Raw genomic sequence first — 13982 nt, 5'->3', positions numbered from 1 at the left:
GCCTCTCAAAATTTTAAAGAAAGAAAAAAAATTATATATATATATATATATATATATATATATATATATATACACACACACACAAAAATAAGGGAAACACAATGAAGGGTTGGAATATAAATATAAAGATGAAAACTTTAAATCTTAAATTTTAGATGAAAATTTTAATTTAAAAATTTTAAAAGTTTCTAAAGAAGGAATTGATAAGAAGTTGGTTATAAAAAAAAGAGGAAAGAATGTGATAGGGCTGGAGATTAGAACAAAGTCATGTGCTAGATTTGGGGTATATTTTGATCTATTAGAAGAAGCTGTATCCCAAAATTTTAAAGAAAGAAAAACCTATATGTATACAAAAAATAAGGTTAAATACAATGAAGGGACAGAATGTGACTATAACAATGAAAATTTTAAAAGATTTTTTAAAAAGGTATTGATAAGATAAAATAGTTTAAAAAGGTTAAAATAGGAAAGAGGAAAAATTTTAAAAATAGAATAGAAAAATAAAATTTAACTTTGAAAGACTAACGGATCATGGGGAAAAAAAGCCATGAACTCTATGTGTTGCTTTCCCCTACTCTGGAGTTCCTCAGTTTTTGTTGATCTGTGAACTTGGTCTTGGCTGGATGTTCTTGCTGATCTTGGGGAGGGGTCTGTTGCAGTGATTCTCGAATGTCTTTCCCCCAGGCAGAATTGCACTGCCCTTGCCAGGGGCTGGGCTAAGTAATCTCCGCAGTTTTGCTCTTGGGAGCTTTTGTTCCCTAAATGCTTTCCGTAGAGCTCTGGAGGATGGGAATGAAAATGGCGGCCTCCCAATCTCCAGCCAAGAGAGCCTAGAGTTCGGGACCCCACTCAGTGCCCCCGCGGAGAAGGGCAGTCAATCCCTCCCCTCTCCCTGGTCTCCAGCCGCACTCCACGCTCACCCAACCTGTGATTGAGTGTTTCTGTCTCTGGAGCACAGCCCCATATGGAGTCTCCAAACCCAACAGATTCCTGCCTCCAGAGGAGGAAGGTGAGTCTCCCCAGATCTGCCACTTGTGGGGTCCCGGCTCAAAGAGCAGTGGCTTCACTGTGCTGTGGATCATGGTTTATGGTAACCCCCAGCTGAGAGCCCCCTCCTTGGCTCCGTCTCTGTAGTCAGCTTCCCCACTGCAATACCTGAGAGACCTGCCACAGTCCAACATCCCCGGTCTTTCTGTGACCCCGTAGGTCCTGAGACCACACTGTCCTCACGAGGGCTCCGCCCCCACTTAGCCTCTGGAGTGACATCGCTCAGTGGAGCAGACTTCTAAAAGTTCTGATTTTGTGCTCTGCTGCTCTGCCGCTAGCCGGGGGCCAGTCCCTCCCGCCATGGTCTATCTTCTTGTATATCCTCTTGGATTCACCTCTCCGCACATCTCACCTTCCAGAAAGTGGTCACTTTTCTGTTCCTAGAATTGCGGCTCTTCTCTTTGATCTCCTGTTGAGTTTGTAGGTGTTCAGAATGGTTTGATAACTCTCCAGCTGAACTCCTGGGACCCAACAATATTTGGGCTCCTACTCCTCTGCCATCTTGATCCTCCTCTCTATATCTCCTGTTTTTCCCCCTCCTTATTTTATGTTTTCCTTTAAATCCTTGAGCATAGTCAGCATCTTTCAGAATCTATTTAACATACATTCTGTTTATGGAATTACCTTTCTCATTTATGAGTTCGTTCTATAGATTGATTCTCTCTTGGTTATGGGTTATATTCCCTGCTTTGTTGTCTGCTTAATTTTTTTTATTGGGTACCAGACTTTGAATTTTGCATTGCTGTGGGCTAAGTTTTATTGTCTTCCTTTAAATAGGGTTGGGAATTATTTTGGCATTCAGTTTGTTTGCTTGAAGCTAAGCCTGATTGCTTTAAGACTTTTTTGTTTTGGTTTTGGTTTTTCATCTCCTCAAGGGCTGCTCTAGACTAATCTCTCCTCCCAGGAAGCTCTGCCCTTCTAGAAGGTGTGCACTTTTTGAAGTCTCTACTGAATGCTCTTGGGTGTTCGGAAACCTCTCTCCATGCCAGCTGGTGGGAATTCAAATGCATCCCTACTTATACTAGGGACACTCTAGAAATTGTTTTGCTTATACTTTCCTGGCAATTGTTCTCTCTCTGCAAGTTTTACTCTGTCCACTTTGGTGATATTTCACCCTCTGTGTGGGCACAGTGTTATTTAGCCAAAAGCTCAAGGGTATATGTCTCCATATTTCAGAAGCCCTTCCTCTGTATTGCCCTTCCTTCTCTGGTATTCTGACTCCCAGATTTCATTGTCCTCATCATCCCCGAATACCAGTCTCTGGCTTCATAAAGCATAAAAACCACTGAGCTTTTCTTTTCTTTTTTCCCTTCCTTTCCTTTCCCTTTCTTTTTCTCTTTCTCTCTCTCTCTTTTTTTCTGGAAAAAGCTTGTACTATTTCCATCTGGCCCAGGGCTTGGGAGAATGTTTCACAGTGGCTGAAGAGTTGTCTCATGGCTGCAGGGAGAGGCTCAGGCAGAACCTGGGCATCAGGGGATGCCAGAGGGACCCCTCAACATCTGCTGGGCTCCAGAGTTTCCTAGTTGTGCTTCAGGGTGAGCCTTTTTGAAGGGGTCCTCTCCCAGCCAGCCTGGGGGCCAGCCAGCCTGTGGGGGTGAGTCAGGGGCTCACCCATCTTCTTGATAAGGTTTACCTTGTCACCCAGGAAGTAGTCCTCCAGGAAGTGCCAGCGATGGTGGTCTGTGTGAGCAGAACCCAGGGCACGGAGATCCAAAGGCACCTGGTTCAGGTTCTTCTCACAACCAGGGGCTTCCCTGGCATCATAATTTGACCCAACTCCTCCTGAGTGGGTTCCCCCCCCTTTGCTGTGATCTAGAAATGATCAGTAGGCAGAACATTCAGGTTTTTCTAGAGAACACCTCATTTGTTTCCCTCCTCTCAGCAATCACAGTCCTGTGTGGCCAGATTTCCAAGGTTCGAAAACTGTTGCTTATTACTTTGGCTCCAATCTTCTAGTTTTGATGGTAGGATGGTATTTCCAGACACTGCTGTTGTCTGATGGCTAGAAGCATGTTGACCGTACCCACAATATCCTTGAAAGGAAGGGCTGAGAACTGGTCGGTCCATGTCACTAAACCGATTGTATCCCTCTGATACCATGCTGGTGGGTGGGATTCTTAAGACTGCATCATTCTTCTCAAGATTATATCACTGTGCTAATGCAGAGCTAGTGGAACTCCTGACATGAAGAAAGTAACTAAAATAAGCATAATGATGAACAATTTTAAAGTTCTGCTATGTTCTACCTAAAATGGTCTTTTTTACAAGTCGGATGTTTAAGTGGTGTGCCCAAGGGGTATGAGTTAGAGAGTAAGCTGGGACTGGAACTGATTTCCAGCATGGTGGGCCAATATAGTATTTGTACTGGGTCAGTTTTCCTTGACAAAAGCTTTATTCCTGGGGTGCCTGGGTAGTTCATTTGGTTAATCTGCCTTTGGCTCAGAGCACAGTCTCCAGGGTCCTGGGATCAGCCTTGCCTCAGGCTTTCTGCTCAGCTCAGCAGGGAGCATGCTTCTCCCTTTCCTTCTGCCCCTCCCCCTTCTCGTGCGCTCTCTCTGTCTCTCTCTCATTTAAATAAATAAAATCTTTTATTAAAAACTTTATTCCTTCCTCCTTAATATATTTATGAGTTTTTCCACTGACTCATCTTCCCTATTCCTCTTTTCAAGGGTGTTTTCACCATGAAAAGACCATTGTACCAGAACTTACCATGACTCTGCTGCTTTTCATTTTCTTCTACCAAACTCCAGCTTCCCTAGCTATATTTCACAGTTCCTCATAACCTGGCTTCACTTGCTTTTCTAGATACATCTGCCACTGCTTCTCTAACCAGATGCCAATCTTTCATTTGAACGAGGTTTATTTATTGAAGTCTTCCCACGCATCTTCCTCATTCTCCTCGACACACCATCAGCCCACGCTGTCTGCCCTAAACAGAATGGAATTCAATTAAAATTAAGTCACAATGTTGCATTTCCTGATCAGGTTGGATTTTCTTGCCTTTAGTGCTGTCTCTTAAAAATACTCTTTAAATTTATAATTTATTTTCTGTAAAAGCTTCAAGGCACATCACTATCACTCTCATCAATCATGTAAATACCGTATTTTTAGTTTGATTTTGTATTACGTGTTCAGGAATCTGAATATTGGCAGCTTCCAGAGGGGAGAAACTTTTGACATGGAATCACTTTTCAGTTTCACCCTAAGCCTACTTTGTGCAGGACGAGGGGGCTAAGGGTTCTCCTTCTAGGGGTGTCTTTGTGACCCCCAACAAAGAAATTTGCAAACAACTCCTCAGAGTTACAAGTCATTCTTTTAAATAAATGTACTCTGTGGGACACCTGGGTGGCTCAGTCAGTTAGGTGTCCAACTCTTGGCTTCAGCTCAGGTCATGATCTCAGGGTTCTGAGATGGAGCCCCCCTTTGGGCTCTACACTGAGCGTACAGTCTGGTTGAGATTCTGCCTCTCCCTTTGGCCCTCCCCACGCTCGTGCTCTCTCTAAATAAATACATACATAAATAAAATCTTAAAAAATAATTTACTCTGGGGCACCCGGGTGGCTTAGTGGGTTAAAGCCTCTGCCTTCGACTCAGGGCATGATCCCAGGGTCCTGGGATCGAGCTGCACATTGGGCTCTCTGCTCGGCAGGGAGCCTGCTTCCTCCTCACTTTCTGCCTGCCTCTCTGCCTACTTGTGATCTCTGTCAAATAAATAAATAAAATCTTTAAAAACAATAATAATAATTTACTCTGCACCTCCTATGTGTCAGAGGCTGGAGATAATAGGACACTACACAAGGAAAATGTGGTTCTCATCTTATGACTTATACTGAGTTTAAAAGATGCTAGGGAATTTCAACCCAATGAGGGAAGTAATAAAAAGAGCTAACAGTCTTTCGCACTTACTGACTTCTAGGGGATTTACCGAAGGCATGGCCTGAGCCACTTATCCCTGCCCATATCTAGGTGATAAAGGGATTAGGCTATTTCAAAGACCACAGAGGCTCTGAAGCCTTGCATACTACCTCGGGCCAATCAGAGGCAAATCTGGGTCTTAAGAGTTCTCTGAATCTAGATTCCAATTCTCATCACTTCCTTGTGTTGTCTCCATAAAGAACAGATGAGGAAGCGCAGGCGAGACCCTCTGGTCAGGGAGGCTCTTGTTTGGTATGGGGGTGCCTGGCCAGGCCAGAATTTCATACAGATTTTAAGAAACAGAGCAAGTGAAGCAAAATCTGTGTCACCAGAACTGCAGAAAGGGAGCAGCCGAGCCAGCCCCGGGGGCGGGGGTGAAGTGGGCGGGGTCAGACTGGAGCAGGCAGGTCCTCCAGTAGGTGAAACAGGACACCCCAGTTCTGAGTCAAACCCAGCCCAGCAGAGAGGAGAGCCAGGTTCAGCAGCTGGGTTGTTGTTCCTCTGATGGATCTGTTGACAGGTGTGCTAGGGTGGTTCTCTCACAGCCACAACACATCAGGGTCACAGCCAGGAGTCATCCCCTTGACCCCACGCAACCCGATTCCTGTCAGAAAAGCCTTGCCCTGCCCCACTGGAGAATTACCCAACCTTCAACAGAGCCCTGCTCCCTCTGTGGTTAGGAGAACTGGAAAATCTGAGAGGTTGCCGTCTTGCAATAACACGCCTTTCCTCCTTCTTCACCCGAGCCTTCTTATCTGAGGCTGCACGTTTTCCCATCTTTGGGTTTCCAACTTCTAGGCTCCTCTTCCGGGCCTGGTGGCCTGTGCTATCCCACCCACCAGCATGGTGTCAGAGGGATGCATTCTGTTTAGAGACATGAACACCAGTTCTCAGCCCTTCCTTCAAGGGTATCATGGGGACCCTTGAACAGTTACAAAGATCATCATCATCACACACACACACACACACAAAACAACAAACCCTTCTTTCTATGACACCTCATGCTCTTTTCAAAACAGACTGATCATGGCCATCATTGAGGAATATAAAGGATTATTGAAACAGTGTGTTGTACCCCTGAAACTAATATAACATTGCAGGGCAGTTAGACTTCAATAATAAAGAAATAATAAAAGAAAATAAATTTTTAAGTGTTTTCTCATGCATGATCACCTCTTCTCTTGACTGAGCAGGAACATGGAACTGCTATGGAAACAATCCTTATGGTCACGTTAGACACTGGAAGTGCAGAGCTAACGCCACTATTTATTAGCTGTGTGACCCTAGAAAAGTCATTTCTCATGGATTCTAGCTACTTCCCTTTTTTTTTTTTTTTTTACAAAATGGAGACCTTCATTCCTGCCTCAGCTGTATGCGGCCATCATGAAGACTAAAACTGTGAAGTGAATTTGTAGAGGACAGCACTTCATTACGGACCCTGAAGTCTTTTGGTTTGGTTCCTAGTCCACTGTTATCTTTATATCATGGACAAGTTAGTTAATCATCCTAATCCACATTTTTCCTACCTTTAAATTGGAAATATTATTAAGCGCCTCTATTATTGAGTTGTTGTGAGGTAATAAAGCAGAAGAATTTAGCACAATGCCAGTTCCATAGAAAGGGGTGGGTAGATATTATTATTTATAAAGTGCTAGGTACATTATGGCTTCATATTTCCAGTCATGATCTATATCCCATATGGAAAAATAGAATTCTTATTTCACATAGGAATTAGGTATACTAAGACATTAAATGGCACATGTGAAGTCTTTTTTTTTTTTTTAAAGATTTTATTTATTTATTTGACAGAGAGAGATCACAAGTAGGCAGAGAGGCAGCAGAGAGAGAGGAGGAAGCAGGCTCCCCGCCGAGCAGAGAGCCCGATGCGGGCCTCGATCCCAGGACCCTGAGATCATGACCCGAGCCGAAGGCAGCAGCTTAACCCACTGAGCCACCCAGGTGCCCGGCACATGTGAAGTCTTACTTAATCACAAGACCTGTTTCCTTGGACATATTTATCTGAGTAACATTAATAGAAGCCATCTCTACTTATTTCTTTGAGATACCTAACACTTGCCAAGCATGCTGCTCAGTGATTTCTAGATGGTTCTCTCATTGTGTCCTCACATTGACCCTGAAGATGGACTCCAGGTTCCTCCATTTTACAGATAAGAAGATGGAATGTTTGAAAAGCTAATAACTGGGGCGCCTGGGTGGTTCAGTGGGTTAAAGCCTCTGCCTTCGGCCCAGGTCATGATCTCAGGGTCCTGAGATAGAGCCTCGCATCAGGCTCCCTGCTCATTGGAGAGCCTGCTTCCCCCTCTCTCTCTGCCTGCCTTTCTGCCTACTTGTGATCTGTCTGTCTAATAAATAAATAAAATCTTTAAAAAAAGAAAGAAAGAAAGAAAGAAAGAAAGAAAAGCTAATAACTTCCTCAGGCGATGGAGTCATTTTTGCGGGGATAGAGAGGATAAACCCAAAGCTGTCTATCAGTTCAAGAGCCAGTACTGAATCACGGTGCCATATTGCCAGCATCATAGTATTTGTCAATCAATTATTCCCCATTTATTCACACAGTCAATTAAATCATCCCTGATATTTTGTCTGACACTCTACTCTCCGGTGCTACGAGGAGAGAAGGGGAAGAGGTACTGAGTGTGACGTGGGGATGAGAATGAATATTCTCATAGCGTCCCTGCTGTGTGACATAATGAACAAGACGCACATTATCTTCCTTAATCCTTTGGATAGTTTATGACTTAGATATTAGTATACCCACTTTACACATGAAGAAGATCAGTACCAAAACAATTAACTAAGGTACCCAAGGTCAAATAACAAATAACCAGGTGGTTACTCTCGTTCCCAAAAGCACTTCCGCATGCTTTCAAGGAGTGGATATAAAATCACATGTACGTAGAAGCTGATAGCTTGTCATAACAGACAGTAAGCCCAAAGTGTTACTGAACCTCAAAGAAAGGAAAGATCACAGAGAAGATCACAGAGAAGACAGCCCAGAGGAGAAAAGGAATGGCCTGAGTCGTAAAGGAAGTCTTGGGTGGATCTACAGAATGAGGAAGGGACAGGGAATATAGAGATTAATCTGGTCTCCAAATGAACTTGGGCGGGAGTCCAACAGCCTAATGGCTGTGGATGTGTCTCATTATGATTGTACAAAATAAGTCATCAATAAATAGTTGCTGAATGGCTAGGAGTGTCCTCTCTGTCTTCTAGCACTGGTTTAGGTCCTATGGGAATTGGGGTACTTTTAAGACATATGATTAATATATTTGGACCGAGACTCCTTTCTCAAGAATTTCTTGTCATATGTAAAGGAGCTTTAGATACGATGGGGAGGGTATTGAATGGGGAAGTTTGGCTGGCAGGGCACCAGAAGGCTTCACAGGGAAGACCCTCTTCGGTGATGACGGCATATCAGCCTGGCATAGGGTGACTCTTGTTCCTGGCAGTGTCCCAGAAGTGATGGCACTCACGGAGAACTGAGCCAGATAACTAAAATGTACCAGAAAGTGCAAAACATAAATCAAAACATGTGTTTATAATTTGCATTGGAAAGTATAGCTGTCAAAAGAACTGTATCAATTTTTTTGGCCAAATTAGTTTATTCTTTCCCTGTAATAAAACACCTAAGTCCTAGTATATGAATGTTACCTGGTGTCCAAGGGAACGAACACAAAGGAAGTATATGCTTTGGCAAAAATCACCATCTACACATCCTTCAAGAACATTGAGTGAGTCCTTCCCACATGTAAATAACAGTCTCATCACTTTATGTCTGTTATTTACATCTATTATGTTTAACCTTCATAATAATCTTATAAAATGGTAATTTCTTCATCCTTTCTTTCCAGATGAAGGAACTGAATTTTGTAAATATTGGGCAACTCTCCCCCACAATATCAGTTCTCTAAAATTCGGGATCTTGACTTTGCCAAGTTCTTCATCTTTATGTTATGAGGCTGTGAGTACCTATTATGACCTAACTGGGCATTCAGAATGCAAAGAGCAATAAGGTAGACACTGTTTCTGTCCAAGTAAAACTTATAGACTCATGAGAAAAGCAGATATCTGACAGCTGCTTACTCACATAATTAAATCTTTAATTATAATATTGATACATCTACCAGCAAGAAGGACACTCTCACCTAGGTGGACAGGGAAGGAAGTTTCTGAGCAAACAAAATTTCATCTCAGATCTGTCAAGTGTTCTAGATATTGCAGGCAGGGGATTGGCTCAGGTGGCAAAGAGCTAGGCTTGCTGGAGACAATTAAAGAGGCATGGGGAGCCAGGAGAGAGTGGGGCAAGGTGAGCTCCAGAGGGAGGCAGAGCCTGGGCTGTGGGCTTTCCTAGGCAGTCACAGAATTTTGAATGCAAAGCCATTTAAGAGTTTTAATTACAAGAGTGCTCAAAACAGACTTAGATGTGTGATTTAAAGGGATGACAGTAGCTGCAATGTGGAGAAGGCATTACTAGAAAGTTCCAGCGCTCCAGCTGAAGGTAAGGCTGCTTTGGATACCACAGGGCTACTTGGAACCACAGATCTAGGCATAGACAAATACTTTCTCAGTTCTACATTGAGGACTCCATCACCTTTTAGGGATAATCAGTGAAACTGTGCTGATATCCCTCGTCTCAAGGCAAAATCTCTGAAAAAAAGCTAGACTAATCACACACATATATAACTACTGTTTATTCAGCCAACACTCAGAAGAGGTGCATCTAGAAAGCTGTCAAGCTTGTAAATGAATTTAAATGATGGCAAAATTATTTTAGTGACATTTAAAAATTTTTATTTATTTATTTGAGAGAGAAAGCACAAGCAGGGAAAGGGGCAGAGGGAGAGGCAGACTCCCTGCTGAGCACAGAGCCCAGTGTGGGGATTTCCATCCCAGGACCCTGAGTCAATGACCTGAGTCAAAATCAAGAGTGGGGCACTTAACTGACTGAGCCACCCAGTGGAAATATGAAATCCTTAAAAAAAAAAAAAAACCCTTTTAAATAACAGTTTGGCATTTGTTATTGGCATATAGTCAATGTAAGCAGCTGTCTATCTAGATTTATTGAGCTGAAGAAGACTGGTGATCAGGGTTCATTTGATGAAGTATTATAACTAAATATTGATGAGCAAGATGTTTGGCTGGACAGGAAGACTCGAGGCTCAGCTGGGGAGAGCAGAGGCTGAGTACTTGAGAAGATATGTTCAATGAATCAGAGAGTAAACAGTGCCCTCGGCAGATCTCTAATTCAGGTCAGACATATGACACAAAGCTATGTATCTAGGTAGAGTTCCAGTGAAGAAATAAGGTATCTGGTTGGAGAAAAGAGCAAGCACAAGACTGATAGGACAGAGCTGTCCCCTCCAATACACAGTCACTAGTCCGATGTGGCTCTAAAGTTTCTACAATGTGTTGGTCCTAACGGGGATGTGCTGTGAGTGTCACATAGTTGTCAGGTTTCAAAGACTTAGTGCAAAAATCATAATAATAAAGGAAAGTCTCTTGTTAATAATATTGATTACATATTGAAATGATAATATTAGGGGTCTATTGGTTTAAAGGAAGTATAATACAAAAATTAATTTCACCAGTTTCCTTATTCTTTTAAAAAAATGTGGTTATAAGAAAATTTAAATGATATGTGTAGTTCACATCACGTTTCTATTGGACAATGCTGGCATACAGAAAAGGGTTATCTCCTAAGAAATCTGGTTATTTGTAGAAAAAAACTTGAATGGTTCTACATTGATGAGTTTTTTTTTTTTTTAAATGTATGGAGAAATTAAGGAAGAGAGGTTGTGGGAAAGATATCTGATTATGCCATAATAGACTTAAGGGTATATTAATAATAACAGAAAAATGACTCTCCAGTAGTAATTTTTTATTGTATCACTATACAATGTAATCTATGACTAACAGTGGAATTATTCCCATTTAGTACAAAAACAAGATTGACTTTTCCTATGAGTTTACTCTCTTATTAAGTCTACTATATAATGAAGTTAAGAAAAATGTCCTTCAAAGCATACTTAAAAGCAAAGAGATCCAGTAGAATCTATAGAGTAATGAGGTAAAACACCTGATACAAAGTAATAATAAATAGTTAAGATTTCACTATTTTTATGAATAATAATATTATGCCTCAGTAATTAAGCAATGTTTTCTGGACTTCTGGATTCATCCATTTATTTATTCACTCACCCAGCAAATACGTTAGAGGTTGATGGTGATTAAGAGAGGAATGAAATCAAAGACATTGACCCATTTTTCAGGGGTGTTGAGGGGATTTGAAGGTGATTTAACAGCAATGTAACACAGCAGAAAATTAATTCAGAAAAGAAACAGGAGCATGTATCAAAATAGCCAGTGTTATCTTGTCGCTCTTTCCAACTGCCTTTCATTTACCCACAAGTTGATGAGATGGTGTCTAAAACTAGATACGACGTAAATTCCTGGCCAAGTGTCCTGTGTGTGTTTGTGTATATGTGTGTGTGTGTGTGTGTATATCTGTGCATATTAAAAAAACAAACAAAAAACAAAACAAAAAAAATATTCCCACTTGAACATACCCCCTACGGGAATCAAATACAAAATGAGCTGTAGGGAATACCATAAATAAATTCTGCACATTAAGTAGGCAGGCAGGCAGGTAAACAGGCTTGGAGGATTAGATGCTGTAAATCTCCTCCCAGCTCATTCCCTTGAAGCTTTGACCTTTGCCATGAATGTGGTCCTGATCCAGCCACTCTAGGACATGGAAGTCATCAAAGACAAACACCTGCACTTTTGGTAATAACTTCTCTTTATTTTTTATTTTTTTTAAAGATTTTATTTATTTATTTGACAGAGAGAAATCACAAGTAGTCAGAGAGGCAGGCAGAGAGAGAGAGAGGGAAGCAGGCTCCCTGCTGAGCAGAGAGCCCGATGTGGGACTCGATCCCAGGACCCCGAGACCATGACCTGAGCCGAAGGCAGAGGCTTAACCCACTGAGCCACCCAGGTGCCCCAATAACTTCTCTTTAAATGGACATGATCTTTCCCTTGCGCATTTCCGATCAGGATGAGCGTTCATTCAATTAGCTTTTTATGACCTCTTTTCAAAAACCTTTAAAATTTCAGGTATTTATGATAGAACTTTTCATTTGCCTTTTCTCTCTTCTGCCTCTCTATCCTATAGCCATCCGGCAATTGAAGGTGGATACAGACTACTGGAGCTGACTGGGAGATTCACCAACCCCAGCCAGCATTAAAGAGAGCAAGCTCCATGGGCGCCTGGGGGGCTCAGTGGGTTAAGCCGCTGCCTTCGGCTCAGGTCATGATCTCAGGGTCCTGAGATCGAGTCCCGCATCGGGCTCTCTACTCAGCAGGGAGCCTGCTTCCCTCTCTCTCTCTCTCTGCCTGCCTCTCCATCTACTTGTGATTTTCTCTGTCAAATAAATAAAAAAAATCTTAAAAAAAAAAAAAAAAGAGCGAGCTCCATTCTGATAGGTAACTTCAGAAACAGCATTGTTTCTTAGACATGTCACGAGTATGGCCAACTCTGCTTTATGGGTAAAAAAATAAAATAGTTAAATGTAATTTAAAGTGCCTTTTCTAAGGCCAAGGTGGGCTAATCAATCATTGTGTGTGTGTGTGTGTGTGTGTGTGTGTGTGTACGCGTGCGTGCTTAAAGCTCTGTTTGAATTTTAGGATGCATAATGAATTAGATAAATTATCTGGTGAGCTAGCAACAGATTCTGTGTTTCTGTTCATGCAAAATCTTTTATTCCAGGGGAAAATTTGTCTAAAGGGGGTAAGGTTTAATTATTTGTTTTTCTAAAATTCTCATTCCTTTCTATTTTTAACCTCGACTTTTTTAACCTCAACTTGCTTTCAAGGGAAAATGATTTCCCCTTTGATACAAAGTTATGTGTTACCAAAAAAAAAAAAAAATCAATCTTTGGGGAGAAAGTAGCAAACAAACAAAAAAAGATGAGATGTAATAGCAAAAGTATTTTGAATTAGAACATCGGAAGGAAAATAATAATCATTGTCACCAATAGATACCAAGTTCAAGGATCCATGTTCTATGTTCAGGCACATGTTTTTAGACATCTTGATATTTGAAAGAGGATTCATCATTAAAAAATTGGCTCAGACTGCAATATGATCTTCAGACCGAGGTATCAGAAACACCACTGGGTTTCAGAAAGACTGACCTTTAATCTAATTTTGCCCAAGATCATGTTCCAGCTCTAATATCATCTAATGGGCGTGGGGGGAGTGAAGCAGGGAAATCTTGAGCTTTTAGAAAGTAGGAGCTATAGTTTTGTATTTCACAGGGCCAAGGAAGAAGTTGCAATGTGTTTCATTTTAGCTCATTTCAACATGTTGAAAGCATTCAAGAGGGGATCTGAGAAGGCCACGAGGTAGGGCCACGAGTTAGAGTTCTGAAATTTGCCCTGGTCTGCAGCCTATCAACGCTGGAGACGTTTAGCTCCATTCCTGCTGCTCCCACACCACGCAGGGCCACAAATCCACATTAATACTAATAACATTGTGCTTCCTAGAACTCCCCAGAGAGTTTGCTAAGTTCTGTTTGAAGTGATTCTGAAAGTCAGAAACCATGTGCGTTTCCCAACAGGTCCTCACCCCTGTCACTGGGCCATCAGGGTCAGGAACAGTGGAGTCTTGCCTCAAAGGGGGAATAATCTGGGCGCCTGGGAGGCTCAGTGGGTTAAGCATCTGCCTTCAGCTCAGGTCATGATCCCAGGGTCCTGGGATCCAGCCCCGCATAGGGCTCCCTGCTCAGCTGGGAGTCTGCTTGTCCCTTTCCCTGTGCCCTGCTTATGCTGTCTCTGTCTCTCTCTCAAATAAAGTCTTTAAAAAAGGAGGGGGGGGCAGGGGAGCCAGAATAACCCATCATCTTCCCACGTCTTCCAACAATCAGAGTGCTTCCTCTCACTCCATGTTGCTGTAACTGGCATGAATTCCCCATTCCAGTGGAACGGATCTGAGGGTTC

Source organism: Neovison vison, chromosome 2 (assembly GCF_020171115.1).
Source record: "Neovison vison isolate M4711 chromosome 2, ASM_NN_V1, whole genome shotgun sequence".
Classification (NCBI taxonomy): Eukaryota; Metazoa; Chordata; class Mammalia; order Carnivora; family Mustelidae; genus Neogale; species Neogale vison.
Note: the sequence above shows the minus strand (reverse complement) of the source record.